General features: G+C 39.3%; 1 protein-coding gene across 2 annotated transcripts in view; it reads right to left on the minus strand.

Annotated features, from left to right (window-relative positions):
* The window catches only part of FSTL4 (follistatin like 4), a 660,210-nt gene that overhangs the window by 471,439 nt on the left and 163,058 nt on the right, over positions 1-25,713 (minus strand). The window contains exon 1 of one of the 2 annotated variants that reach the window (XM_070793584.1): positions 14,346-14,538. The exons of the other annotated variant lie outside the window; for it this stretch is intronic. The gene's annotated coding sequence lies outside the window, so the exon portion shown is untranslated. Of the gene's footprint in view, positions 1-14,345; positions 14,539-25,713 lie in introns of those variants that run through there. 2 annotated transcript variants of the gene reach the window in all.

Genomic DNA, 25,713 nt, shown 5'->3' on the forward strand with positions numbered 1-25,713 from the left:
CTTTTCTTTCTCTCCTTTCCTCGTAACATATCTGTTAGTTTTATTTTCATTGCTTTATTCCCCAATTGGCACTTTGCTTTAGTTTTGTTTTCCAGTTTGTGCTTTAGTTAGTTTTGTTCTGGTAGATATAGTTTTTGTTCTGGTTTCCTTTGTTTGCCGGGTCAATCTATTGTACTTTATTTTTGTTGGACTGTTTTGATTTTGCTTATGGGTTTATATGTATATATGTATATTCAGTCACACTTTTTATTGTTGTTATAAACCTCTGCCTCTACACTGGGCTTTTGCAAGTCTGTGGAGTTTTCTTTTTTTTTTTTTCTTTTTCCACTTTTTCTTTTCTCTTTTTTATAATTTTAATTTTTAAACCTATTATACTTTTTCTACATTTACTCCTTTGTTTGCCTTTCCTACTGTTCTTTTCCCCTTGCAGTTAATCTTTAATGTATATAAATCTTCATCTACCTCTATTTAACTTTGCATATCTATTCTTTCTTACTTTTCTTTCTTTCCTTTCCTCTCAACATATTTGTTAGTTTTGTTTTCATTGCTTTATTCCCCATTTGGCACCTTGCTTTAGTTTTGTTTTCCAGTCTGTGCTTTAGTTAGTTTTGTTCTTAACTGGTAAATATAATTTTTTATTTCCTTCGTTCGCTGGGTCAGTCTACTGTACTTTATTTTTGTTGGACTGTTTTTACTTTGCTCATGGGTGTATTTGTATATTCCATTGTTTTAGTTATCATTTGCCTGATTTTGTAATTGCCATTTGTTTGGGGTTCATCATTGGTTTCTCGTTTCTCGTTTTTAATCTCACTTAATGCCATAACAAACCACTTGTGGAATTTTTGTTCCTGGCCAGAAATAAAGCCCTGAGCCTTTGGAGTGGGAGCACTAACTCCAAGACCCTAGACTACCAGAGAACTAACCCTAGGGAGTATCAAATAGTGAGAACTCACACAAACAAAACCACTTGAATACAAGACCCAGCATCACCCAACCATCAGAGGCACCCTGTGCAGGATGCCTCATCTAAACAACAAACAAAACAAAAATACAAACCCAATCATCAGCAGACAGGATTACCACCTCACTCAGACTTGCCCATCAGAGGAAAAACAAACAAAAATTCAGCACAAATCTCACCCTCTGTGACGTTTACACATACCACTGGATCAACCTTAGTAGGGCAGAAACCAAAAGAAAGAATTCAACCTTCTTCAAGGAAAGAATTCAACTTTCCTTGAAGCCTAGGAAAAGGAGACCTCAAACATAATAAGTTAAAAAAAAATAATGAAGAGGAAGAGAAATACTACACAAATGAAGGAACAAACTAGAAACACAGAAGTCCAAATAAATGAAGAGGAAATAGGCAAATTACCCAAAAAAGAATTCAGAATAATGATAGTAAAGATGATCAAAATCCTTTAAAACAGAATGAAGAAAATGCAAGAACCAATTAACAAAGACCTAGAAAAATTAAAGAATAAACATACAGAGACAAACAACATAATTACTGAAATTAAAAATACTCTAGAAGGAATCAATAGCAGAATATCTGAAGCAGAAGAATGAATCAGTGAGCTGGAAGATAAAATGGTGGAAGTAACTTCTGAAGAGCAGAATAAAGTAAAAAGAATGAGAAGAACTGAGGATAGTCTCAGAGACCTCAATAATTCAAATGCATCAACATTTGAATTATTGAGGTCCTAGAAGAAGAGAAAAAGAAAGGGTATGAGAAATTTTTTGAAAAGATTATAGTTGAAAATTTCTCCAACATGGGAAAGGAAATAGTCAATCAAGTCCAAGAGGTGCAGAGAGCCCCATACAGGATAAATCCAAGGAGAAACATGCCAAGACTCATACTAATCAAACTAACAAAAACTAAACACAAATAAAGAATATTAAAAAGCAGCAGGAAGAAGCAACAAGTAACATATAAAGGAAACTCCATTTGCTTAACAGCTGATCTTTCAGCAGAAACTCTGCAGGCCAGAAGGGAATGGAAAGATATATTTAAAGTACTGAGAGGGAAAAGTCTACAACCAAGCTACAGTACCCGGCAAGGATCTCCAAAATTGATGGAGAAATAAAAACGTTTTCAGACAAGCAAAAGTTTAGAGAATTCAGTACCACCAAACCAGCTTTACAACAAATGTTAAAGGGACTTATATAGTCAAGAAATGTAAGAGAAGAAAAAACATCTACAGAATCAACCCCAAACAATTAAGAAAATGGCAATAGGAACATATATATCAATAATTACTTTAAATGTAAATGGATTAAATGTTCCAACCAAAAGGCACAGACTGGCTGAATGATACAAAGACCCATATATAAGCTGTCTACAAGAAACCCATTTCAGACCTAAAGACAGATGTAGACTGAAAGTGAGAGGATGGAAAAATATATTCCATGCAAATGGCAAGCTAAAGAAAGTTGGAGTGGCAATCCTCATATCAGACAAAACAGACCTTAAAATAAAGAAGATTACAAGAGATAAGGAAGGACACTACATAATGATCAAGGGATCAATCCAAGAGGAAGACATAACAATTGTAAATATCTATGTACCCAAGATAGGAGCACCTCAATACATAAGACAAACACTAACAGGCATAAAAGGAGAAATTGACAGTAACACAATAATAGTAGGAGACTTTAACTCCCCACTCACACCAATGGACCATCATAAAAACAGAAAATTAACAAGAAAACACAAGTCTTAAATGATATTTTAGAAGAATAAAAGGAGAAATTGACAGTAACACAATAATAGTAGGAGACTTTAACTCCACACTCACACCAATGGACCATCATAAAAACAGAAAATTAACAAGAAAACACAAGTCTTAAATGATATTTTAGATGAGATGGATCTCATTGATATCTTCAGGACATTCCATCCAAATGCAGAATACACCTTCTTCTCAAGTGCACATGGAACATTCTCCAGGATAGACCACATTTTGGGTCACAAACCAAGCCTCAGTAAATTTAAGAAAATTGAAATCATATCAAGCATCTTCTCTGACCATAATGCTATGAGACTAGGTATCAATTACAGTGTAAAAAAAAAAAAAAACTGTAAGAAACACAAACACATGGAGATTAAACACATTTCTAAATAACCAACAGGTTACTGAAGAAATCAAAATGGAAATCAAAAATTTCTAGAAACAAATGACAATGAAAACATGACAACTCAAAACCTATGGGATGCAGCAAAAGCAGGTCTAAGAGGGAAGTTTAGAGTAATACAATCCTACCTCAAGAAACAAAATAAATATCAAATAGACAACTTAACTTTACACCTAAAACAACTGGAAAAAGAAGAACAAAAAAACCCCAAAATTAGTAGAAGGAAAGAAATCATAAAGATCTGAGCAGAAACAAATGAAAAAGAAATGAAAGAAACAATAGTAAAGATTAATAAAACTAAAAGCTGGTTTTTTGAGAAGCTAAACAAAATTGACAAACCTTTGGCCAGACTTATCAAGGAAAAAAGAGAAAAGTATCACATCAACAAAATTAGAAATGAAAAAGGAGAGGTTATAACAGATAATGCAGAAATACAAAATTTTATAAGAGACTATTATGAACAACTATATGGCAATAAAATAGATAACCTGGAAGAAATGGACAGATTTTTTAGAAAAGTTCAATCTTCCAAGACTGAATCAGGAAGAAATAGAAACTATGAACAACCCAATCACAAGCACTAAAATTGAAGCTGTGATCAAAAATCTCCCAAAAAACAAAAGCCCAGGATCAGATAGCTTCACAGGAGAATTCTATCAAACATTTAGAGAAGAGCTAATGCCTATCCTTCTATAACACTTTCAAAAAATTGTAGAGGAAGGAACATTTCCAAACCCATTCTCCGAGGCCACCAACTCCCTGATACCAAAACCAGACAAAGACAACACAAAAAAAGAAAACTACAGGCCAATATCATTGATGAAGATAGATGCAAAAATCACCAACAAAATTTTAGCAAACAGAATTCAGCAATACATCGAAAGCTCATACACCATGATCAAGTTGGGTTTATTCCAGGGATGCAAGGATTCTTCAATATATGCAAATTAACCAATGTGATACACCATATTAACAAATTGAAAGATAAAAACCATATGATAATCTCAATAGATGCAGAAAAAGCCTTTGACAAAATTCAGCACACATTTATGATAAAAACTCTTCCAAAAATGGGCATAGAAGGAACCTACCTAAACATAGTAAAGGCCATAAATGATAAGCCTACAGCAAACATTATTCTCAATGGTGAAAAACTGAAAGCATTCCCCTTAAGATCAGGAACAACACCAGGGTGTCCACTTTCACCATTATTACTCAAAATAGTTCTCAAAGCCCTAACTACAGCAATCAGAGAAGGAAAAGAAATAAAAGGAATCCAAATCAGAAAAGAAGAAGTAAAGCTCTCACTGTTTGCAGATGACATGATCCTGTACATAGAAAACCCTAAAGATAGTATCAGAATATTACTATAGCTAATCAGTGAATTTAGCAAAGTTTCAGGATACAAAATCAATACACAGAAATCACTTGCATTTCTGTATACTAACAATGAAAAATCAGAAAGAGAAATTAAGGAATCAATCCCATTCACCATTGCAACAAAAAGAATATCTAGGAATAAACTTATGTATGGATACAAAAGAACTGTACATAGAAAAATTATAAGATACTGATGAAAGAAATCAAAGATGACATAAACAGATGGTGAGATATTCCATGTTCCTGGGTAGGAAGAATCAATATTGTGAAAATGACTACACTACCAAATGCAATCTACAGATTCAAAGCAATCCTGTCAAATTACCAATGGCATCTTTCATAGAACTAGAACAAAAAATTTCACAATTCATATGGAAACACAAAAGACCCCAAAGAGCCAAAGCAGTCTTGAGAAAGAAGAATGGAGCTGGAGGAATCAACCTTCCTGACTTCAGATTATATTACAAAGCTACAGTCATCAAGACAGTATGGTACTGGCACAAAAACAGAAATATAGATCAATGGAACAAGATAGAAAGCCCAGAAATAAACCCATGCACCTTTGGGTACTTTATTTTTGACAAAGGAGGCAAGAATATATAATGGGGCAAAGACAGCCTCTTCAATAAATAGTGCTAGGAAAACTGGACAGCTACATGCAAAAGAATGAAATTAGAACACTTCCTAACACCACATACAAAGATAAACTCAAAATGGATTAAAGACCTACACGTAAGACCAGAAACTTTAAAACTCTTAGAGGAAACATAGGCAGAACACTTGATGATATAAATCAAAGCAAGATCCTCTATGACCCGCCTCCTACAGTAACAGAAATAAAAACAAAAGTAAACAAGTGGGACCTGATTAAATTTAAAAGCTTTTGCCCAGCAAAGAAAACTATAAGCAATGTGAAAAGACAACCCTCAGAATGGGAGAAAATAATAGCAAATGAAACGACTGACAAACAATTTCCAAAATATACAAGCAGCTCATACAACTCAATACCAGAAAAACAGAGAACCCAATCAAAAAATGGGAAAAAGACCTAAACAGACATTTCTCCAAAGAAGACATACAGATGGCTAACAAACACATGAAAAGATGCTCAACATCGCTCATTATTAGAGAAATGCAAATCAAAACTACAATGAGATATCACCTCACACCAGTCAGAATGGCCATCATCAAAAAGTCTACAAACAATAAGTGCTGGAGAGGGTGTGAAGAGAAGGGAATGCTCTTGCACTGTTGGTGGGAATGTAAATCGATACAGCCACTATGGAAGATGGTATGAAGATTCCTTAAAAAATCAAGAATAAAACCACTATATGACCCAGCAATCCCACTCCTAGGCTTATACCCTGAGGAAACAAAAATTGAAAAAGATACATATATCCCATTGTTCATTGCAGCACTATTTACAATAACGAGAACATGAAGCAACCTTAGATGTCCATCGACAGATGAATGGATAAAGAAATTGCAATACATATATACAACAGAATATTACTCAGCCATAAAAGCAAATGCATTTGAGTCAGTTCTAATGAAGTGGATGAATGAACCTAGAACCTATTATACAAAGTGAAGTAAGTCAGAAAGAGAAAGATAAATATTGCATTCTAATGCATATATACAGAATCTAGAAAAATGGTACTGGAGAATTTATTTACAGGGCAACAATGGAGAAACAGACATAGAGAGTAGACTTACAGACATGGGGAGAGGGGAAAAGAGGGACCTGTATGGAAAGAGTAACGTGGAAACTTATATTAGCATATGTAAAATAGATAGCCAACAGGAATTTGCTGTTGGGCTCAGGAAACTCAAACAGGGGCTCTGTATCAACCTAAAGGGGTGAGATGGGAGGGAGATGGGAGGGAGGTTCAAAAGGGTGGGGATATATGTATACCTATGGCTGATTCATGTTGAAGTTTGACAGAAAACAATAAAATTCTGTAAAGCAATTATCCTTCAATAAAAAATAAATTAATTTTAAATATATATATTTTATGCCTTAAATTAATATTTCTTCATATTACAATTTCTATCCTAGCTTATTTTGATAAACCTTTTCCTATCTTTTACATACCTTTTTGTTTTTAATAGGTATCTTATAGGCAATATATAGCTTGATTTTATATTTAATTCTATTAGAGAGTCTTTACGCTTTGAAGAGTTTTAACTATTTACATTTATCATAATTTCTCATAGCAATATTTATTTCTGCCTTTCTTATGTTCCAAATTGTCCATGCCTTTTTTTTTTTTACCCTTTTCTTCTTTTCCTATTCTGTTGAGTAAATGGAATTTTCTTCTCCTGGTGTAAAAGTTATGCAGTCTATTTTTATTTTTCAAGTCCCTAAGTTATTAAGAACACTACTTTTTCCCCCTATTACTGTCTTAAGCTATCAGTATGTAATTTTTTCCTCAAGAAAAAGAATTTTGGAGAAATAGACAAAACCAAGCAAAGTAACACAGAAAAGGTAAAACAAAGAAAGTAAATTAGGGAGCAAAAGGTCAACAAAGAACAGAGAAAAAGGGAAAAAAAAACATAAATCAACAAAAAGAGTTGGAGTATGAGGGAATAAAGCAAGGAGCCTTGCACATCCAGCATGATCAAAATTCCAAGAGTGAGAAAAAAATCTAGGCTTCATTCATTCCTGTTATGTAATATCTTCGGATCATTTCTTTCTTCCCTTTCTTGGAAAAGCATTACAAAATATTTCATAAATATTTACTAAGTAGCCGCTGTGTTCCAGGTCCTCCGTCCAGCCTGGGGACAAAGCAGTGAACTAGTAGACCCTCTCCTTGCCTTCCCAGGACTCATAGTCAAAGTAAATCATTTTAAAAAACAATTACAGGAAGAATTACTATTGTTAAAATGACCATACTACCCAAACAATATACAGATTTAATGCAATCCCTATCAAATTACACATGACATTTTTTATAGAACTAGAACAAATAATCCTAAAATTTATATGAAACAATAAAAGACACAGAATTGCCAAAGCTACCCTGAAGAAAGACATCAAAGCAGGAAGCATAGCCCTCCCAGACTTCAGACAATACTACAAATCTACAGTAATCAAAACAGCCTGGTATTGGTATAAAAACAGACATATGGATCAATGAAACAGAATAAAGAGCCTAGAAATAAGCCCATACACCTATGGTCAATTAATCTTCGACAAAGGAGATGAGAATATACAATGGTGAAAAGACAGTCTATTCAGCAAGTAGTGTTGTGACAACCATATACAAATCAATGAAGTTAGAACCTACCCTGTCACCACCATGAAAATAAACTCAAAATGGCTTCAAGACTTAAATATAAGACATGACACTGTAAAACTCCTAGAGGAGAACAGAAGCAAAATATTCTCTGATATAAATTGTACTAATGTTTTCTTAGGTAAGTCTTGCAAGGCAATAGAAATTTAAACAAAAATAAACAAATGGATCTAATCAAACTTATAAGCTTTTGTATAGCAAAGAAAACCATACAGAAAACAAAAAGACAACCTACAGACTGGGAGAAAATATTTGCAAATGATGTGACCACCAAAAGCTTCATTTTCAAACTATACAAACAGTTTATACAACTCAATAAAAAGAAAACAACCAACCAATCCAAAAACAGGCAGAAGACCTAAATAGACATTTCTCCAAAGAAGAAATACAGGTAGCCAAAAGGCACAATGAAAAGATGCTCTTCACAACTCTCAGAGAAATATAAATCAAAACCACAAGGAGGTACCGTCTCACACTGGTCACAAAAGACATCATTAAAAAGTCTATAAACAGCAAACACTGAAGAGGGTGTGAGGAAAAGGGAACCCTCTTACATTGTTGATGGGAATGTAAATTAATGCAGCCACTATGGAAAACAGTATGGAGATTCCTCAAAACACTAGAGTTGCCTCATTATCCAGTAATCCCATTCCTGGGCATATACCCAGACAGAACTATAATTCAAAAAGATACATGAACCATGATGGTCACACAGCACTATTTACAGTAGCCAAGACAAGGAAAGAACCTAAATGTCCATTGACAGATGAATGGATGAAGAAGATGGGATATATACTTATATATATATATATATATATATATATATATATATATATATATATATGCACACACATGTATAGGCATGAACTTGGGCAAACTCCAGGAGATGGTGAGGGACAGGGAGGCCTGGCATTCTGCAGTCCATGGGGTCACAAAGAGTTGGACACAACTGGGTGACTGAAAAACAACAGCAATATTATACAATGGAATATTACTCAGCCATTAAAAAAGAATGAAATAATGCCATTGGCAGCAATATGGGTGGACCTGGAGATTCTCATACTAAGCGAAGCAAGTCAAAAAGAGATAAATACCCTTTGATACCACTTGTATGAGAAATCTAAAAATGACACAAATGAGCATATCTATAAAACAGAAACAGACTCACAGATACAGAGAAGAGACTTGGAAATGCCAAGGTGGGGAGGAGGAGGGTGGGGGAGGGAAGGACTGGAAGTTTGAGATTATTAGATACAAGTTATTATATATAAGTTGGACAAACAATAAGGTCCTACTGTACGGCACAGGGAATTATATTCAGTATCTTATAATGAACCATAATGGAAATAATATGAAAAATAATATGTATAACTGAATTACTTTGTTATACAACAGAAATTAACACACTATAAATCAACTGTCCTTCAAAAATTTTTTTTCTAAAAGCAGTTGCATCAGAATAGGAGGAGTACAGGCACCTTGGAAGTATCCAGCAAGGGAAAACCAACCTGGTCTGTGGGAATCAGGAAAATCCCCCCATATGAAGTTACACCTGCACTAAAGTTGGAAGGCCATCACTCCTCCCCCAGTGGCCGTCAAAAGCAGAGGCTGGCCTGAACTGCCGCCCTGCTGCTTGCCACTGGTCTGCATCCTATGCGACTGTGAGGAGGACATATCCATGCGGCCAAGGCTATGGTACTTATACTTGCCATGAAGCCATGTGTTTATAAACAGCCCAGGTCCTCTCAATACACGTGCTCAGAATTCACAAGGCCCCTACCCTGTCCCATTTCCTCAGGGTGTGTCAGTATGTAAGTAGAAACTGGTGTCAATGTGACCACTGGTTCCTGAGACCAAACCCTTCTCTGTGTAGCTTGCCTGCATATCTGCTCCATGCCTTACTTTTCTTTTATGCACAATCAGACTCATTTAGATGGATCAAGGAAGAAGTCTGAGTTAGGAAATAATTGAAGGAAAAGAGCAACTTTTATTGCTTCTAAGGAGCTACAGTAAATTCAGTGAGGCCCACTTCAAATGCCATCCACGTTGGCCTTCATGAATAGATAGAGAAAAGAGCATGGAAAAGAGCAGAAGAGATTATGAGCTCCCACTTTGGGAACAATTACCTAGGTTCAAACCCTGATTTTACCACTCTTGCCACTGTGATCTTGGGAACAAGACTGAAGGGCTCTGAGTCTCAGATTACTTATTTGCGAAGAGACTAGTTATAGCTTCACAAGGTGGTGAAGATTAATCAGGACCTGCTTGTGACTTAGCACTGAGCCTGGTACTTAAGACGAGCTCAAAAACGGAGTTGCTTAGTATTGCTGTTATCATCAGCATTAGCAGGAGAATTACTACATTACAACCTGAACTGGGAGAATTAATGAAGGACATAGTATCATTATTTTTTATGGTGAGAAAATATGGAGAGTGGTTTCCCATAGATGCATGATACTTAATCTATAATATTTACTAATCAGTTCTTCTAATTGGTTTAAGCAAAATACAAAGCTCTAGTTCATAAAAAATAACTTGGTAATTAAGCAAAGGGATTCAAATATTTTCTTTATGAACTTCTGTCCTGAAATTTGCATTATTTGCTCATTTAAGGATTCAGGGTATCTAGTCACACCCTTACTAAATTGTCCTTGTTCATTGATTCATCATTTAGTCAACAAATATTTGTTGGATGCCTATCAGAGAGGCATTTACACAAAGTAGGTACCAGCCAATGTTTGTTGAATTAAAAAAAAAAAAATGTATTACCAGCATCCAACCATACACATGAATGCTTGCATGCACGTGCACACATGTGCGCGCACACACACACACACAACATGTTTAATTACATTCATAAAATTCTTGAATTTTATTTTGCTTCATCTCTGAAACAAATTATCTAATCTAAATCAAATAATTTTTTACTTTTTGAGAATGCTTTAGAAATTTTTCATTCCATTAAACCTCCCAGATTTCTCAAAGGTGGGGAAAAAATCCAAATTTCTTGTTTAGTACAATGCTATACATATATATATATATAGCCTAGCGTACATATATAAGCTCACTAAATAATCATTTTCACTCCTAAAACATGAGCAACTCTCTTTTCCATCTAATCCTCAATTTTTATTCACTTTACTTTTTCATTAATAGTTGACATACTCAGCAATAGTATTACTATTTGCCAAATCACTGTGGATATTTTCAGTCTTGGCCTGATCACTTTCAAATTTAACAAAGTCAAATTGGAATCTGAATTCGTACAACCTTTCTCCAGATCAGACAATCATAGAGTACACATACCCTTTGAAGGCATATACCACGAAGGGAGTTAATAATATGAGAGCCATCAGTTCAGTTCAGTTGCTCAGTTGTGTCCAACTCTTTGTGACCCCAGGGAGCACACCAGGCCTCCCTGTCCATCACAAACTCCTGGAGTCCACCCAAACCCATGTCTATCGAGTCAGTGACGCCATCCAACCATCTTATCCTCTGTCGTCCCCTTCTCCTCCTGCCCTCAATCTTTCCCAGCATCAGTCTTTTCAAAAGAGTCAGCTCTTCACATCAGGTGACCAAAGTATTGGAATTTCAGCTTCAACATCAGTCCTTCCAAAGAACACCCAGGACTGATCTCCTTTAGGATGGACTGATTGGATCTACTTGCAGTCCAAGGGACTCTCAAGAGTCTTCTCCAACACCACAGTTCAAAGGTGTCAATTCTTCGGTGCTCAGCTTTCTTTATAGTCCAACTCTCACATCCATACATGACCACTGGAAAAACCATAGCCTTGACTAGATGGACCTTTGTTGGCAAAATAATGTCTCTGCTTTTCAATATGCTATCTAGGTTGGTCATAACTTTCCTTCCAAGGAGTAAGCATCTTTTAATTTCATGGATGTAATCACCATCTGCAGTGATTTTTGAGCCCAGAAAAATAAAGTCTGACACTGTTTCCACTGTTTCCCCATCTATTTCCCATGAAGTGATGGGACCAGATGCCATGATCTTTGTTTTCTGAATATTGAGCTTTAAGCCAACTTTTTCACTCTCCACTTTCACTTTCATCAAGAGGCTTTTTAGTTCCTCTTCACTCTCTGCCATAAGGGTGGTGTCATCTGCATATCTGAGGTTATTGATATTTCTCCTGGCAATCTTGATTCCAGTTTGTGCTTCCTCCAGCCCAGCGTTTCTCGTGATGTACTCTGCATAGAAGTTCAATAAGCAGGGTAACAATATACAGCCTTGACGTAGTCCTTTTCCTATTTGGAACCAGTCTGTTGTTCCATGTCCAGTTCTAACTGTTGCTTCCTGACCTGCATATAGGTTTCTCAAGAGGCAGGTCAGGTGGTCTGGTATTCCCATCTCTTTCAGAATTTTCCACAGTTTATTGTGATCCACACAGTCAAAGGCTTTGGCATAGTCAATAAAGCAGAAATAGATGTTTTTCTGGAACTCTCTTGCTTTTTTGATGATCCAGTGGATGTTGGCAATTTGATCTCTGGTTCCTCTGCCTTTTCTAAAATCAGCTTGAACATCTGGAAGATCATGATTCACATATTGCTGAAGCCTGGCTTGGAGAATTTTAAGCATAGTCCCTGCTAAAATGCTTCCCTGGGAAAAAAACAACTAAAGGTTGACAAGTTTCATCACTCTTGAATTTTAGCCCATTATTTGAAAGTGCTGAAATCTTTAGGCAATGAAAAATGTTGGTGTTTCATAGCACAAAGATAGAAGAGGAAGGCAAAAACTCAAAGGCATCACATTCAAAGTTCCAGAGCCCCATGGAACTCTGCAAAGATGTGCTGTACCAGCAGAGCCTTCCTGGGGTCACCCAGATCATACAGCCAACGCTCCATGTACTGCCACAGCAGCATGAGTCACTATACGCATTGAGGAGGCCTTGTCACATTGTCCAGAATAAAAATATTAAACTACGTAATGATTTAGGACCATAAGTACATGTAGGGGCTTTGCAGGTGATGCAGTAGTAAAGAATCTGCCTGCCGGAAGATTCCGCAGAGTAGGAAATGGCAATCCACTCCACAATATTCTTGCCTGGAAAATCCCATGGACAGAGGAGCCTGGTGGGCTACAGTCCAGGAGATTGCAAAGAATCAGACACAACTGAGCACAGGTGCAGAAACATATATAAACACACACACAGTACATGTAAGCAGAAGATATCCATGGGAATTATGCAGAGTGGAAAGAGCCAATCTCAAAGACTTACATACTGTGCAATTCCATTGATACAATATTCTCAGAGTGACAAAACCTTAGTGATAGAAAGCAGATCAGAGGTTGCCAAGGTTGGAGGAAGGATGTGACTTAGAGGGAATATTAGAGAGTCACACCATGAGGCATCTCAGCAGCCAGGGCCAACACAGACAGTCAGGCTCTCACTAGGGTGTTTAACTAAAGCAAGCCAGGGAGGCCATCTAGGAGAGTCTGCAAGCCACGCTGTACTTCTGAATCAAGCTGGGATGCTCAGCCGGATGAGAGGTATGAGCCTTGTCTATATGTGGGGAGGTACAGCCTGGCTGCTGTAAGCAAATATCTACAGGGCTGTTGTGTGGGAAATAGATTAGATCTGCCCTATATTAACTCTGAGGGCAGGTCTTATATCTGCAGGGAGAAGCTAGATGAAAGCAGGTTTCAATTCAATATAAAGAACTGTCCAAGAGACCTTCTTTGACAGGTAATAAGTTCCCAGATACTGGAAATATTTGAACATAGATCAAATGACCACCTGTCGAGCATGATAAAGGGGTCCCCATGAAGGGCCTCTATCCCATTCTAAGGAGATGACACCAACAATAAAGACACTGGAGGTAGGGCACTCTGATCTGAAGGTAAGATTCAGTGCCACTCTTCCCTTTTAATTTTGCAAACTCCATTAGTATGAGTCCTAAATCCATTAACTCCTTGGTGGTTCATCCTGTCCCAAAATGAATCTTACCTCCCCAGCCGATCTCCAGGCCTCCTGATAAGAGGGACACTGCCTGCCCTGCCCCTGCACTGAGCCCGGCACAAGGTGGGCAGAAGAGAAGCTCCGTAAATGTGTGAAGCCAGGTGAATGATAGCTTGGGCATGTCCAAGGCAAGAAGCCAGCCGGGCTCCAGCTGAAGTCCTCACGCACTGAGAGTCCATATATTTTATGACCTCAGAGTGCTTTCTGGCACAGACTCCCTCCAATGGTGATTCATTTCTCCGTTGCAGCTTTGTCAGTATCAGGGTTTTCTACTTAGTTCTCAATGAACTAGCTATCATAGTTATAGCTCCCTAGGAAATGCCATACAGTAACTCTGTCAGGGTTTTTATTTGCTTGGACAAATCGTTTTATTTCAGCAAGGTGTTTTATTAGCTTAGAGAGTCATAAATCACTTCAAAGGTAGATGAAAGATGACCCAAGACACACAATTTTATATGAGATGTTGTTCTTTCTGCTGAAGATCATGTCTCCTTGATTATGACTGAGATCAAATTAGTTTCATGCAAATTATGAAAAGCAAATAACATCAACATACCTGTTTAGTCACCTGGCCAGAGCTAAGAAGCTGATTCCAACACCCATCTGGTTACCATCACTCAGGAAATCTGTCATCAACATGCAGGGTTGTAACAGTCCCCAAAAAGGCAGTTTGAAGTTCCTTCTCCAAAACATAAGTCCTCCTGGGCCCAAGTCACACCAACGATGAAGACACTGGTGTGAGAATAGCTATGAGAAAGGAGTTGTATTAGCTAGCATAGGCTCTGCTATGATGCAGTTATGCCTAAACCCTTAAATCTCCATGACTTAACCCAACATATGGTTATTTCTCATCCTCACCAGGTTTCCAGTGAGATTTGGTCACGCCATACCACAGGGTGACTCAGCAACTGATCCTGCTCTCTTCCATCTTGTTAGAGCAGGAAGAGGAGAGGGAATAAAAAACTCTACCCACTTCCTTCCCTTCCTTCCTACCTTCCTTCCCTCCTTCCTTTCTTTCATGTTAAGACTTTTTTTTTTTTTTTTAAGAAGTTTCAGGTTCACAGGAAAATTGGAAGGTGCAGAGATTTCCCATACTCCCCCCATATACATGCATAATCTCCCCCGTTATTAACATTGTCCACCATCTGTCTGTATTAGTCACTTCAGTCATGTTTGACTCTGTGACCCCGTGGACTGTAGCCCTCCAGGCTCCTCTGTCCATGGTATTTTCCAGGCAAGAATACTGGAGTGGGTTGCCATTTCCTCCTCCAGGGGATCTTCCTGACCCTGGGATTGAACCCAGGTCTCCTGCATTGTATGCAGATTCTTTACTATCTGAGCCACCAGGGAAGACCACCAGAGTGGTATCTTCGATACAACTGATGAATCTATATTGATACATCATAATTACTCAAAGTCCATAGTTAACATTCTCTCAATATTGACTATCCTGTGGGTTTGGACCATTGTATATTGATATGTATCCACTGTTATAGTATCATACATGGTATTTTCACTGCCCTAAAAATCCTATGTACTCTACCTATTCATCTCTCCTCCCCAGTCCCTGGCAAACACTGATATTATTTTTTTCTCCATGGTTTTGCCATTTCCAGAATGTCATATAGCTGAGGCCATATAATATGTACCCTTTTCAGATTTTAGTACTATGCATTTAAAGTTCCTCCTGATCTTTTCATGCATGGTTTGACACCTCACTTCTTTTTAGCACTGATTAATATTCTATTGTCTGGATGTACCACAGTTCAGTTATCCTTTCACCTACTGAAGGACATCTTGGTTTCTTCCAACTTTTGGCAATTATGGATAAACTTTCTATGAACACATGCGTGTAGATTTCTGTGTAGACATAGGTTTTCAAATCCTTTGGGTAAATACCAAGGAGTGTGATTGCTGGATTGTATGGTATGAGTACGTATTTTTACTCTCGTAAGAAACTGCCAAACTATCTTCCGAAGTGGCTGTACCATTTTGCATTCCTACAAGCAATGAAAGAAAGAAAACTCAGCATTTGGTGTTGTCAATGTTCTAAAGTTTGGCCATTCTAACAGGTATGGAGGTATCTCACTGCATATAGTCTTAATTTCCTGATGACATTTGCCCACTTTTAAATGCCTGGGCCTGGAGTGACACTCATTGCTTTTACCTCACAGCCCACTGGTCAGAACTAGACATAGCCCAGAACCTGACAGCAGGTCTGAGAAACACAAGGGAGTGCCTGGGTGCTGAGAAAGAACAAAGGTCTCTGCCACAGGGCTTAAACGCCTGGGAATGGCTTTCTTAGCAGCTGTATCCCAACTTTATCTCTTGCCATGGATCCAGGTTTATTCTAGTGTGCAAGTTGGACTGGAAAAGCAGACTCACTTCTGTGATTGAGAAAGAACTGGGACTTGGAGCCCAGAAACCTCTTTGGAAAGTCAGGAGTTAGATATGCTAGACCACCAGGAACATTTGGCTGACTTGGGGCACACGTCGGAGGGCGCTACAAGAGTTTCTCCCTCCTCCTCTTTATTCAGATCTGAAAGCACCCAACCATCAAGGAAATGCAGAGCAAGTGAGCACAGCCATGCCTCTGCACAGCTCTTTGTTTCCAGTGCCCAGGGAGGTAACTCTACTTAAAGCCAGCAGTCGGACTGCCACAGAATCTAAGGGCACTGCACAAGTGGTGACTTGGGACCATGGCTGCTCAGGTGTGGTGTTCTCTCCATACCCTGACGTCACTGGCTTTATACTGGCCAAAGTCCCCCATAGAAAAGTCAGGCATCGGAGTATCCTACATATCATATCTCTTGTGCCAATTAAAAAAATAAAGATAATCACTAAAGAAATAGCTTGTAAGTTGTAGCAGCATCTTATCTGCAAGTGAACCAGCCATGCTGTTCAGATATTATATTATATTATGAAATTTAGGTTGTAGTCTTCAATGTAAAGAATCATTTCAGTGAACAAAGTACCTTTTTTTCTTCTAATTCCTGTTTTAATTAGAAAAGTGATGGAAAATCTTGAAGTACCTCCCTATAGCTAGTTTTAAAAATCTATTTGGAAACCTTGAAAATATTGGTAAATTATAAAAGAAATTGAACTCTGATACTTTTCTCTTATTTCATTGTTCCCTATTCTCTGAAAAGCCTTCAACGTTGTATTTCTATCTCAGAATAAGGATGCATTTTCCTCTCAGAACCTGAAGGTATTCTAATTATATGTAAATCAGTTCACAGAAATAAATATCCATGGTTAAAGGACATTTAAAATGTTAAAAGGTTTTTCTCAACCGTTCACTGTTTAAAATAAAAAAGTCTATTTCCAGAACCCTGGCAGCTCTAACCCCCTTTCACGACTGCACAGAAGCACATGCAAAGCCATCTTTCCCGGGCTCTTCTCTTCCCTGAAAGACCTCAAGTGGGGAATCACAGTTTGATTCTGAATTTGAGGCAATTCTATGTTAATCAACTTTTTTTTTTAACAGTGAAAACTTTTTTCCCTTTTATTCAGAATCAAAACAGACAATTGGACAGAGAAACTAAATAGAAATCAAGAAAGTTGCTATCATATTGGAAAGGGTATCTTAAGTACTATCCTTTAAGTCCTGAAAACACTGCCACATATGTATGTTTAAAGTATCATGATTGCCTTGATGCCTATATTTTGCTCTAATTCCCTGGCCATAAACACCAACAAAATGCTGATGATTTCTCTGTCTCCACCCCCGAATCCTCGGCTCACAGAGCTGAATGCCTATTTAATATCTGCAGTTGGTTATCTCACAGGCATTGTAAGCTGAGCATGTTCAAACGTAATCCTTGATCTGCAAATCTACCCGCCCCCCCACTTTCTCCCTCTCAACAACAGGCAGTGCTGTGCTTTAGGTCTCTCAGGACAAAAGCACAGCAGTTATCCTTCATTCTGCTTTATCTCTCAGTCCACTTTCAACCCATCAGCTAAGTTCTATTGGCTCCATCCTCAAAATTTGTCCAGAATGTGACTATGTGTTATCAGCTCCATGATCATTACTCTGGTCCAAGCCACCATCATGGTTTGCCTGCATTGCTTGTACTGGTCTTCTCCCTAATTGTGACCTAGCCCTCCTAGAGGCTACTTTGAGCACCATAGTTAGCTAGAATGATCTTTCGAAAACATAAAGAGAGTCATGTTACTTCAGTGCTCTAAACTCTCCATGACCTCCCAGTGTCAAAGCAAAGTCCTATTCATGCAGATGGCCATCAGGCACATGAAAATATGCTCAACGTCACTAATTATTAGAGAAATGCAAATCAAAACTACAGTGAGGTACCACTTCACACCAGTCAGAATGGCCATCAGGGAGACTTTCCTGTGTCCAAAGGTTAAGACTTCACCTTGCAGTGCAAGGGGTGCAGGTTCAATCCCTGGTCAGGGAACTAAGATCCTACATGCCTCGAGGCCAAAATACATCAAATAGAAGCAACATTGTAACAAATTCAACAAAGACTTTAAAAATGGTCCACATCAGGAAAAAAATTTAAAAACTGGCCATAATTAAAAATCTACAAATAATAAATGTTGGAGAGGGTTTGGAGAAAAAGGAAACTTCCTACACTGTTGGTGGGAATGTAAATTAGTGCAGCCCCTATGGAGAACAGTATGCAGGTTCCTCAAAACACTAAAAACAGAGGTGCCATATGATCCAACAATTTCACTCCTGGGCATACACCCAGACAAAACTGTGATTCAAAAAGATTCATAGGATAATTATTCACAGCAGCCAAGACATGGAAACAACTTAAATGTACATCAATGGATGAAGGCATAAAGAAGATGAGGTACATATATACAATGGAATACTCCTCGCCCTTAAAAAAGAATGAAATGCCTTTTGCAGCAACATGGATGGACCTAGAGATTATCATACTAAGTAGAGTAAGTCAGAAGGATCAAGACAAATGCTATATGATATCACTTATATGTGAGTCTAAAATATGACACGAATGAAGTTATATACAAAAGAGACTCATAGATAGAACAAAGTTGTGGTTACCAAGGGGGAAGTGGCTGGGGGTGGAATGGACTGGGAGTTTGTGATCAGCAAATGCGAACTGGTATATATAGAATGGATAGACAACAAGGTCCTACTGTATAGCATGGGGAACTATAGTTAATATCCTGTGGCAAACCATAATGGAAAAAATATGAAAAGAATGTATATGTGTATATGTATAACTAAATCACTTTGCTGTGAATAAATACTTGAATTAACTAAAAAAATTTTTAAAAACAACATGCTATTAAAATGGCCCATAAAACTCCCTTTGATCTCATTTCCTACATTTCTCTTCTGATTCGCTCAGTTCAAGTTCAGGGCATTTGTTTCTCAAACTCACCGGATGTGTTTCCACCACAGGACCTTTGCACTGACTGTTCCTTTGCCAAGGATGCTTTTCCCCAGACATTTGCAAGATTCTTGCTCCTTCATCAAACTGATGACCACAGATGTAGCATCCTCACTGCTATCCTGCCCTCCCTTCCCTACTGCATCTTCTTTCATACTTATCATCTAACGTACTTTATCCTGTACTTTATCATTTCCTTCTTCTAGTATATAAACTCCATAAGCACAGAGATTTTTATGTTTTGTTCACAGCTGTGTCTATTCACTTAGGAATGATACCTGGCACACAGTAGACACTTAACAAATAATGTTGAATAAATAAGATTCAATGCATTTGGACAAATTAGGGACTGATTCCCACCTTTCATGCCTTCTAACTCTTCTCACTTGCATATTTGTGATACGTGAACCTATGACAGATCAAGGGGCTCCTTGTTGCCGGATCATCAGGGGCTAAGCTTGTAATCAAACCTTGAGGATATGATGTGCAACATCTGAAGGTACCCATAGGCTGCACACTGGATCTTATTTCTGAGCTGGACTGGCTGCACCAGGTCAGTCACTGCAGATACCTTTATGGAATGAGGTGAGGTTGTGTACAAATCCGTCACACCAGGGACTGTGATACCCCCAAATCACTCATCTTACAAGACAGAGGTGCAGGGGTCAGAGGGCAGGAGTGATTCTGAAGATAGCTACATGGATATGGGTGAATCAGGCTGCCTCCAACCCCTTTCTGGTCAGGAGAGGGTTGTAAGTAAAAATTTGGATTTCACCAAGTGCTAGTAGACCTGCGGACAGGTGTTCAAACAATTGAGAAGCAACTTCCTTCCTCCTCCAAGCTCAGTGAGCTACAGGCATGAACTAGGCTGTGAGCCAAGAGCTACTCCCAGAGACCTTCCAAAACATTCAGCAAGGACTGAGGGCTCAAGCGGCTGGGGGCGCCCAAGACCTTCTGACATTTGGATTATGCTGCTAACAGGACTTCATCAGTAGCCAAGGACTGGCTGGACCTGGGGAAACTTGGGCCCCACTTGGGTGACATTACCAGCTCTGCCAAGTCCTGGATGCTCTGCCTTGTGGTCTCATCAAGCCGGAGGTGATACTTAGGGATATGATCAGTTGTCACTGATACAAATGAGCTGGGTCCACCGGGTGAGCTGCTTTTAACATATCCTGAAAAATTCTAAGATGTGATGAGATCTAAACATGTCACAAGCAGAAAGGGCAAGAAATGTTTCCAAGTCTCATTTGCTCTTATGAAGTGACATCTAGAAAGAAAATGAATTCGATGAAGAGGAAAAGGCGAATTATGATATTAAAAATTCATTTCCATTTAGCAAATTTGCTATTAGCATCACAATTCAGGATACTTTAATAATTAGAGCCTCACATAGGTGGCATAATTGGCTGCCTCACTGATAGGATTTAAGAACATCAGAAAAATCCCTTTTCCTAAATCGCTTCTTCAACAGCCTGAGTCACCCACCAGGGCTGGACACCGCTGACCCTTCCTGGGTTCCTCTTCTAAATACACATTCTCAGGGTGGGAAGTGACAGCCACTCAGGCCTAGCCCTCCCCGCAAGTGGGTGGAGCAGATGAGAGCCCCGAAGGAAAGACTGAGCATGGGAAGGGAGGCTCCTGGAGGCCACTGTGCACCCCAGGAGGCTTCTCCTCCTCGAATCGTCTTCACAGTGACCCATTCCTGCTGAAGACCTTTTGTCTTTAGGAGAGCACTTTTTGCTCAAGAGGCAAATGTTTTCTGCAAAGTCACAGGAGAAATGGCAGGAACTGTGTAGTGGGACATCCTTCAGACAGGGAAGAGTTCTGCCATGGTCTGGGGTCAGCACGGATAGGGGTGCGCCCTGCACTCAGAGCAGCTCCAACTGACAGTACCAGCCAGGGCACCTCTGAGGACCCACTAGGTCCCGTGCCTGCCTTCAGCCAGGTTCCTGCTGAGCCTCTGGAACAAGTAAAGGATCCTGTTGTGACATGAGCATAGATACCCACGCTCATGCTTTGAAAACAAGGCAAGTCCAGAGCAGAAAGGCCCCAGATCAAACAATCATGCTGAGGCTCCCAGTGCCTCTGCCTCTGCTTTCAACAGTGACCCCTCACGGAAGGTGAGTTTCTTCCCTGGACTTCGGCCCTACCCGCTCCCAAGTCCATGCTCATTTCCCCCAAGCAACTAGAGGGGCTTCTGAAGTGCTAGGCTGAACTGCTGTTTTCTCAGTTGAAAAGTCATCAATAACTTCCCAGCAACCCTGTGTTCGCAAGGTCCCCTGGAGGAGGGCATGGCAACCCATTCCAGTAATCTTGCCTGGAGAATTCCCATGGACAAAGGAGCCTGATGGCTACAGTCCATAGGGTCACAAAGAATCAGACACGACTGAGTGACTAAGCATACACACACAACCTCAAGAAAAAGGCCCACACCCTGGCCCAGTATTAGTGGTAAAGAATCCACCTGCCAATGCAAGAGACATAAGAGACCCAGGTTCGATCCCTGGGTTAGGAAGATCCCCTGGAGAAGGAAATGGTAACCCACTCCAGGATTCTTGCCTGTAGAATTCATGGACAGAGGAGCCTGGCAGGCTACAGTCCATAGGGTCACACAAAGTTGGACACAACTGAAGTGACTTAGCATGCACGCACTGGCCCAGTATATCTAGTTGCACAAGATCTGGGTGCTGTCCATTCTCAGGCCTCCTCCCACGACCTTCCCGCATGACCCCTGCATTCAGCTACAAGCACAGCTCCCAAGATGCCCATACACGGAGGCCTGGTGTGCTTGCCTCTGCCAACCAAGGCCTGCTCCACCTCACGCTCCCGAGAGTCAGCCTTGGTCCTGCTCTGGAAAGATGGGATGGTAAAAGAGGGCAAGATAGAGTAAGTTAGAATGCAAGAAAATCTGATTTTTACTGAGATTCAGTTGTTTTTCTTAACAAGCACTCCTCATATTGTTGCGAGCCTCTGGTTAATCTCCAAAGTTCTGAAAAAGTTAATCTTGATAGTTTGTGTGTTTACCAGTATTGTCATGGCTTTTTATGAAGGAGTAGGCTTCCAGAGAAGGCAATGGCAACCCACTCCAGTACTCTTGCCTGGGAAATCCCATGGACGGAGGAACCTGGTAGGCTACAGTCCATGGGGTCGCGAAGAGTCAGACTCGACTGAGCGACTTCACTTTCATTTTTCACTTTCATGCACTGGAGAAGAAAATGGTAACACACTCCAGTATTGTTGCCTGGAGAATCCCAGGGACGGGAGCCTGGTGGGCTGCCATCTATGGGGTCACACAGAGTCGGACACAACTGACGTGACTTAGCAGCAGCAGCAGGCTTCCAGAGGTCCTTACTCTGCCAGTCCAGAAGTATTCTTGCCAGTGGACTGATTTTTTACAAAGGTGTGAAGGCAATTCACTGGGTAAAGGACAGTCTTTCTGAAAATGGGCTGAAACAATTAAATATTTATATGCAATCAATTAATACATAAAAATGAAAGGAACTTTGATCCACACCATGCACCATACAAGAAAATAAGCCAAAAGGTTCAAAGACCCTAAAGTAAAACCTAAAGCTACAAAATTTCTAGAAGAAAACCTAACAGAAAATCTCCATGGCTTTGGATAGGCAAAGATCCTAGATAGAATGTTAAATATATGATCCTTAAAAGAAAAAAATGACCCTGTGAACTTAAGCAATTTCCCTAAAACCACTGAAACTTAGTTCTATTTTGAAGGTGGGAAGAAAGACTTTCTCTCAGTACACTATTTCTCCCCATCCTCTCTCTGTGATTTTTTAAAAAGTAATGAATGGCTGCTATCAAAAAGTCTACAAACAATAAATGCTGGAGAGGGTGCGGAAAAAAGGAACCCTCTTACACTGTTGGTAGGAATGCAGACTAGTACAGCCACTATGGAGAATAGTGTGGAGATTCCTTAAAAAACTGGAAATAGAACTGCCATAGGACCCAGCAATCCCACTGCTGGGCATACACATTGAAGAAACCAGAATTGAAAGAGACACATGTACCCCAGTGTTCATCACAACACTGTTTACAATAGCCAGGACATGGAAGCAACCTAGATGTCCATCGGCAGATGAATGGATAAGAAAGCCATGGTACATATACACAATGGAATATTACTCAGCTGTTAAAAAGAATGCATTTGAATCAGTTCTAATGAGGTGGATGAAACTGGAGCCTATTATACAGAGCGAGGTAAGTCAGAAAGAAAAACACCAATAGAGTATATTGATGCATATATATACGGAATTTAGAAAGATGGTAACGATGACCCTATATGCGACACAGCAAAAGAGACACAGATGTAAAGAACAGACTTTTGGACTCTGTGGGAGAAGGCAAGGGTGGGATGATTTGAGAGAATAGCATTGAAAACATGTATATTATGTGTGAAATAGATGGCCAGTCCAGGTTCGATGCATGAGGCAGGGTGCTCAGAGCTGGTGCACTGGGATGATGCTGAGGGATGGGATGTGGAGGGAGGTGGGAGGGAGAGTCAGGATGGGGAATACATGTACACCCATGGCTGATTCATGTGAATGTATGGCAACCACCACAATATTGTAAATAATTAGCCTCCAATTAAAATAAATTAAAAAAAAGAAAAATAAATAAAAGTAATGACACATCAGTGTTATACTATAAGAGGTTATTAGTATAGTACTCTCTGTTTGTTTCCAAGGCAAACCATTCAATATCACAGTAATCCAAGCCTATGCCCCAACCAGTAATGCTGAAGAAGCTGAAGTTGAACAGTTCTATGAAGACCTACAAGACATTTTAGAACTAGCACCCAAAAAAGATGTCCTTTTCATTATAGGGGACTGGAATGCAAAAGTAGGAAGTCAAGAAACACCTGGAGTAACAGGCTAATTTGGCCTTGGAATACGGAATGAAGCAGGGCAAAGGCTAATAGAGTTTTCCCAAGAGAATGCACTGGTCATAACAAACACCCTCTTCTGAAAACACAAGAGAAGACTCTACACATGGACATCACCAGATGGTCAACACTGAAATCAGATTGAGTATATTCTTTGTAGCCAAAATGGAGAAGCTCTATACAGTCAGCAAAAGCAAGACCGGGAACTGACTGTGGGTCAGATCATGAACTCCTTATTGCCAAATTCAGACTTAAATTGAAGAAAGTAGGGAAAACCACTAGACCATTCAGCTATGACCTAAATCAAATCCCTTATGATTATACAGTGGAAGTGAGAAATATATTTAAAGGACTAGATCTGATAGACAGAGTACCTGATGAACTATGGACAGAGGTTCGTGACATTGAACAGGAGACAGGAATCAAGACCACTCCCAAGAAAAAGAAATGCAAAATGGCTGTCTGGGGAGGCCTTACAAATAGCTGTGAAAAGAAGATAAGTGAAAAGCATAGAAGAAAAGGAAAGATATAAGTATATGAATGCAGAGTTCCAAAGAATAGCAAAGAGAGATAAGAAAGCCTTCCTCAGTGATAAATGCAAAGAAATAGAGGAAAACAATAGAATGGGAAAGACTAGAGATCTCTTCAAGAATATTAAAGATACCAAAGGAACATTTCATCCAAAGATGGGCTCGATGAAGGACAGAAATGGTATAGACCTAACAGAAGCAGAAGATATTAAGAAGAGGTGGCAAAAATACACAGAAGAACTATACAAAAAAGATCTTCACGACCCAGATAATCACAATGGTGTGATCACTCACCAAGAGCCAGACATCCTGGAATGTGAAGTCCAGTGGGCCTTAGAAACATCACTACGAACAAAGCTAGTGGAGGTGATGGAATTCCAGTTGAGCTATTTCAAATCCTGAAAGATGATGCTGTGAAAGTGCTATTTTGAAAACTCAGCAGTGGCCACGGGACTGGAAAAAGTCAGTTTTCATTTGAATCCCAAAGAAAGGCAATGCCAAAGAATGCTCAAACTACCACACAATTGCACTCATCTCACACGGTAGTAAAGTAACGCTCAAAATTCTTCAAGCCAGGCTTCAGCAATATGTGAATCGTGAACTTCCTGATGTTCAAGCTGGTTTTAGAAAAGGCAGAGGAACCAGAGATCAAATTGCCAACATCTGCTGGATCATCGAAAAAGCAAGAGAGTTCCAGAAAAACATCTATTTCTGCTTTATTGACTATGCCAAAGCCTTTGACTGTGTGGATCACAATAAACTGTGGAAAATTCTGAAAGAGATGGGAATACCAGACCACCTGACCTGCCTCTTGAGAAACCTGTATGCAGGTCAGGAAGCAACAGTTAGAACTGGACATAGAACAACAGACTGGTTCCAAATAGGAAAAGGAGTATGTCAAGGCTGTATATTGTCACCCTGCTTATTGAACTTCTATGCAGAGTACATCATGAGAAATGCTGGACTAGAAGAAGCACAAGCTGGAATCGAGATTGCTGGGAGAAATATCAATAACCTTAGATATGCAGATGACACCACCCTTATGGCAGAAAGTGAAGAGGAACTAAAGAGCCTCTTGATGAAAGTGAAAGTGGAGAGTGA

Source organism: Bos indicus, chromosome 7 (genome assembly GCF_029378745.1).
Source record: "Bos indicus isolate NIAB-ARS_2022 breed Sahiwal x Tharparkar chromosome 7, NIAB-ARS_B.indTharparkar_mat_pri_1.0, whole genome shotgun sequence".
In the NCBI taxonomy this organism is placed as follows: Eukaryota; Metazoa; Chordata; class Mammalia; order Artiodactyla; family Bovidae; genus Bos; species Bos indicus.